The following is a 6073-nucleotide window of genomic DNA, read 5'->3' as shown; positions in this document are numbered from 1 at the left end:
CGATATTCCGACAACACCTGAAGATATGCGAGAAAGAATTCAGCGTGCGTGCACCGCAATTACTCCGGAATCTCTCAAAAACGTAAAACAATCGTTTACTCATCGAATTCGAAAGTGTATGGAAGTAAACGATGATCGTTTCGAACATCTGTAAAAAAGGTACATCTTTGTAGTTATACATACAATAAATAGAGTTTCTTTTCCTAAACGTGATTTTTGTGGTTCAAAGTCATTTGAAGGTCAACATATTCTGTATGGTTGAATTTGTTTTTTTACAAGCTACATCATTTCGTTAAGGAAAATATACCATCTCGTTTAAAAAAATGTTCATGACCTTGACATCTTGTGAAAGGTCAGATTAAAAAAAATAATGTTCTTACCAGAGTACTGTCTCTTTGAATCGAACGATTTTCGTCCTTTGACTTTTTTCATATCATCAAAGGAAGCAGAGATATTCTAAGTGCTACAGTTAGAGGAAACACCCTGTATATGAACTTTTAAAGTTTACACGCATATACATATATATCCGATATTCATATTTTTTAACGTAATTTATTGATTGAACATCGAGCTCTGTGGAAGTTACGTTAAGAGCGGTCTTTATTGCAATCCGTTGCTATTCTCTCAGTATAATTAAACGAATAGTACAAAAATGCTATCGGAGAAAAAGGGGAGTGTATGCATGCGCGTATGTACGTATGTATGTGTACGAGGAGAAAGGGAGGAGAAAACAGAGGGAGAGAGAGGAAAAAGATGTGAAAGTACGGGGAACGTTTTTTAATTTACTGATAGAATATACCGTGTGCGTCTTATACATTGAATGTACATATATATTATTATTGTAGCGGCCGGAAATACGCACGATTGTTGAAGTTAAAAGTGAAACCCGTGCAGCACGTAAGCTGTGGGTATCTCCGGTATCGCGCCCGGTATCTTGAAGTCTCGGTCGAGAGCATCCCCAATATGGAATATGTTTCGTATTGTCCACACGCGCTCCAATATCGTCTTTTGTATCATAAAAGATCCCAAGCGTAAAGCCGATATCGCGCGAGTCCCCCCCCCCCGTGTACGTTGACTTCGTTTACGTACACTTACCGTGTACATACGACGCGGCTACATGTGTATACGTTTGCGCGCGCGCGACTGCGTTATATATATATATATCACATATTTTTCTTTGTTTCAATGTCAAATCGAATTTTCATCGTAAGACACTCTCCGCAAAGAAACTTGTAATTAATTCTGTGTTCCGTGGATATGTGTATCTGTTCGCAGAGTTGCTTCTTAAACATCGAACGCGTGAAGTCGAGATGCTAATCGAATCGACGTACGACGTGCCGCTGATTGAATGCTTATTTATATACATTAATAATACCAAAGCAAAGTGTAAGCGGTTCAACGCGCCCACGTTTTTCTCCCCCCACGATACGTCTTTAAGATAGGGAACTGTTGATTTATTATTATCGTGTAATCTAGGTAACGCAAATTCAACACTTTTGTAATTCACGCAGATAAGACGCCCGTAATCACGGGCGACAAGCCGCAAGTTTCATTGATGTATATATATATATGTATGGCAGAAATATTTTTCATATTCCTCAGCACGCGCGCGCGCGCGCGTAGTAGGTACTACGCGCGCTCGCGCAGTTTTTTCGCAGAACGAAACCAAAGTGCACCATTGCGTAGCTCGAACTCGCTCGTCGAGGCACACGCGCGTCGGAGTTGAAATTAATTTTGTAACATGCCGTTAGTCTCTCAAAAACTCGCAGCTTCGGCAGAAGGAAATTCCGTGCCTTTGATTTTATAGAGCCACAAGCACACACGCACATACGAGAGAGTATGTTTTTTACGCTGCACTCTAATCATACGATTAATTGCACGTGATGCAGTTGTTTTCCTTGTCACACACAGATAAGCAGCGATTCACCTTTAAAGCAGACATTAAGGAGACATTCGTGTTGGAGCGTAATGACGTGCAAATGCGTATCGTGAATTAATTTTGCCTCGTCACTTTCAACTCGAACTTTGCGTACGTGCGTTTCACGAGCGTGTTTTCTTTGCCCAAGCCGATGATCATTTATTTTATGCGAATGACGCGTGGGAAATTAAAAACAAAGTCGTGCAGTTTGACGCAAATCGCGGAATAATAGTCGCCGCCGCCGTTCATGGAGATAACAAAATATGTGGCGTTTAAGTTTGTCGTATAGGGTTTATCGCGCATACTAGTCAGACGACTCGATAACGTGTTAAGCGGCAAGAGATACAAGAAAGGGAGAAGCGAAGCTAGACAGGGAGGAAAGAGAGAGAGAGAGAGAAGGAATATGTCGCACGGCACATCGAGCAGAACTTAGAACGTTTACCGTAACAGTAATGAGCTTATACGTGTAAAGGTGTAAAAGGAGGAACCTATCGTCGAATATGTGTATCTAGAGTGTAAGGATGTGGCTTTACGGGCGATTAGTGGCATTTTGTCGTCGAAATTCGGGAGGTGAGGACGGATGATGAGCATGATCACGCCGGAAGAGCAAGGGTGGAAAACTCGGATAACTGTCCGGGGGAGGGTAATGCGACTCCCGATATTCCCGGTGGTCGCCCCGATCGTTCGTGCCGATTTTAAGTTAGAGGATCGCTGATAATCGTAACCCAGTAAGCAAAATGTGTGCAATCTGCCAGCAGATTGGCAACAGATTACTGCGGAAGTTGATAGCAAATTGGCATCCGTTATGTCCGCGTTAGGATAGTGATCTGCTAACGGACTCTGACAGCAGATTGGCGGCAGAAACCGAGCAGGACCTGTTAACATCTGACGGCAGATTGACGGCAGAAACCGAACAGCATCTGCAGCTTTCGGCCATTCATATTTACGATATATTAAAGCATGTGTTTACTTTTAACACACTATAAATTGGCATTTTATATTACCATGTGTTAACAGAACGCATTTGTTTGTTTGTTAAATTAAAGTACATTTGGCTTGATGTGTCTTTCTGACAGTTCGTTGCATGATCGCTCTCTTATTGTTAACTTATTCTAGTCTGAAGTCCGAATTTTGCTTTCGAACTTCGGATTGCTTGTGGCGTGCGTGAACTACATGGACGTCGTCCATGGGAGCCTCTGTGCCGCAAGTGCAAAAATTTTCAGAAAAATTAATATTGTCATGCCAAGGCGCGTATATTAACTTATATAACTGTTAGGCTAAATCTTAACATCGAGTAAGAACTCGACGTGTGCACCGCGTAGCGGTGCGGAGCGAAAACATATTCATAGCCGTGTAAATTTGAATACTGTCAAGAGCTGCAGATCCTGTTCGGTTTCTGCTGCCAATCTGCCGTTAGATTCCGCGCGCGCAGATCTTGCTCGGTTCTACTGCCAATCTGCCGTTAGATTCCGCGCGCGCAGATCTTGCTCGGTTTCTGTCGACAATCCGACTTCAAGCCATGTTTGCAGATTCTGCTCGGTTTCTGCCGCCAATCCGTTCTTAGATTTTGTGAGCAAGCTCCGTTACATTTCTGGCACCAATTTGTCGAATTAATCGTTAATAACACTTCTGTATTAAATTTGTTGTCTTTTGGCTGGCAATAGTTGATAGCACCCAGTAAGCAAAATGTGTGCAATCTGCCAGCAGATTGGCAACAGATTACTGCGGAAGTTGATAGCAAATTGGCATCCGTTATGTCCGCGTTAGGATAGTGATCTGCTAACAAACTCTGACAGCAGATTGGCGGCAGAAACCGAGCAGGACCTGTTAACATCTGACGGCAGATTGACGGCAGAAACCGAACAGCATCTGCAGCTTTCGGCCATTCATATTTACGATATATTAAAGCATGTGTTTACTTTTAACACACTATAAATTGGCATTTTATATTACCATGTGTTAACAGAACGCATTTGTTTGTTTGTTAAATTAAAGTACATTTGGCTTGATGTGTCTTTCTGACAGTTCGTTGCATGATCGCTCTCTTATTGTTAACTTATTCTAGTCTGAAGTCCGAATTTTGCTTTCGAACTTCGGATTGCTTGTGGCGTGCGTGAACTACATGGACGTCGTCCATGGGAGCCTCTGTGCCGCAAGTGCAAAAATTTTCAGAAAAATTAATATTGTCATGCCAAGGCGCGTATATTAACTTATATAACTGTTAGGCTAAATCTTAACATCGAGTAAGAACTCGACGTGTGCACCGCGTAGCGGTGCGGAGCGAAAACACATATTCATAGCCGTGTAAATTTGAATACTGTCAAGAGCTGCAGATCCTGTTCGGTTTCTGCTGCCAATCTGCCGTTAGATTCCGCGCGCGCAGATCTTGCTCGGTTTCTGTCGACAATCCGACTTCAAACCATGTTTGCAGATTCTGCTCGGTTTCTGCCGCCAATCCGTTCTTAGATTTTGTGAGCAAGCTCTGTTACATTTCTGGCACCAATTTGTCGAATTAATCGTTAATAACACTTCTGTATCAAATTTGTTGTCTTTTGGCTGGCAATAGTTGATAGCACCCAGCAAGCAAAATGTGTGCAATCTGCCAGCAGATTGGCAACAGATTACTGCGGAAGTTGATAGCAAATTGGCATCCGTTATGTCCGCGTTAGGATAGTGATCTGCTAACGGACTCTGACAGCAGATTGGCGGCAGAAACCGAGCAGGACCTGTTAACATCTGACGGCAGATTGACGGCAGAAACCGAACAGCATCTGCAGCTTTCGGCCATTCATATTTACGATATATTAAAGCATGTGTTTACTTTTAACACACTATAAATTGGCATTTTATATTACCATGTGTTAACAGAACGCATTTGTTTGTTTGTTAAATTAAAGTACATTTGGCTTGATGTGTCTTTCTGACAGTTCGTTGCATGATCTCTCTCTTATTGTTAATTTATTCTAGTCTGAAGTCCGAATTTTGCTTTCGAACTTCAGATTGCTTGTGGCGTGCGTGAACTACATGGACGTCGTCCATGGGAGCCTCTGTGCCGCAAGTGCAAAAATTTTCAGAAAAATTAATATTGTCGTGCCAAGGCGCGTATATTAACTTATATAACTGTTAGGCTAAATCGTAACATCGAGTAAGAACTCGACGTGTGCACCGCGTAGCGGTGCGGAGCGAAAACATATTCATAGCCGTGTAAATTTGAATACTGTCAAGAGCTGCAGATCCTGTTCGGTTTCTGCTGCCAATCTGCTGTTAGATTCCGCGCGCGCAGATCTTGCTCGGTTTCTGTCGACAATCCGACTTCAAGCCAAGTTTGCAGATTCTGCTCGGTTTCTGCCGCCAATCCGTTCTTAGATTTTGTGAGCAAGCTCTGTTACATTTCTGGCACCAATTTGTCGAATTAATCGTTAATAACACTTCTGTATCAAATTTGTTGTCTTTTGGCTGGCAATAGTTGATAGCACCCAGTAAGCAAAATGTGTGCAATCTGCCAGCAGATTGGCAACAGATTACTGCGGAAGTTGATAGCAAATTGGCATCCGTTATGTCCGCGTTAGGATAGTGATCTGCTAACAAACTCTGACAGCAGATTGGCGGCAGAAACCGAGCAGGACCTGTTAACATCTGACGGCAGATTGACGGCAGAAACCGAACAGCATCTGCAGCTTTCGGCCATTCATATTTACGATATATTAAAGCATGTGTTTACTTTTAACACACTATAAATTGGCATTTTATATTACCATGTGTTAACAGAACGCATTTGTTTGTTTGTTAAATTAAAGTACATTTGGCTTGATGTGTCTTTCTGACAGTTCGTTGCATGATCTCTCTCTTATTGTTAATTTATTCTAGTCTGAAGTCCGAATTTTGCTTTCGAACTTCAGATTGCTTGTGGCATGCGTGAACTACATGGTCGTCGTCCATGGGAGCCTCTGTGCCGCAAGTGCAAAAATTTTCAGAAAAATTAATATTATCGTGCCAAGGCGCGTATATTAACTTATATAACTGTTAGGCTAAATCTTAACATCGAGTAAGAACTCGACGTGTGCACCGCGTAGCGGTGCGGAGCGAAAACATATTCATAGCCGTGTAAATTTGAATACTGTCAAGAGCTGCAGATCCTGTTCGGTTTCTGCTGCC

The sequence above is a fragment of the Ooceraea biroi genome, chromosome 13, assembly GCF_003672135.1.
Source record: "Ooceraea biroi isolate clonal line C1 chromosome 13, Obir_v5.4, whole genome shotgun sequence".
Taxonomy (NCBI): domain Eukaryota; kingdom Metazoa; phylum Arthropoda; class Insecta; order Hymenoptera; family Formicidae; genus Ooceraea; species Ooceraea biroi.
This window is presented reverse-complemented; position numbering follows the sequence as displayed.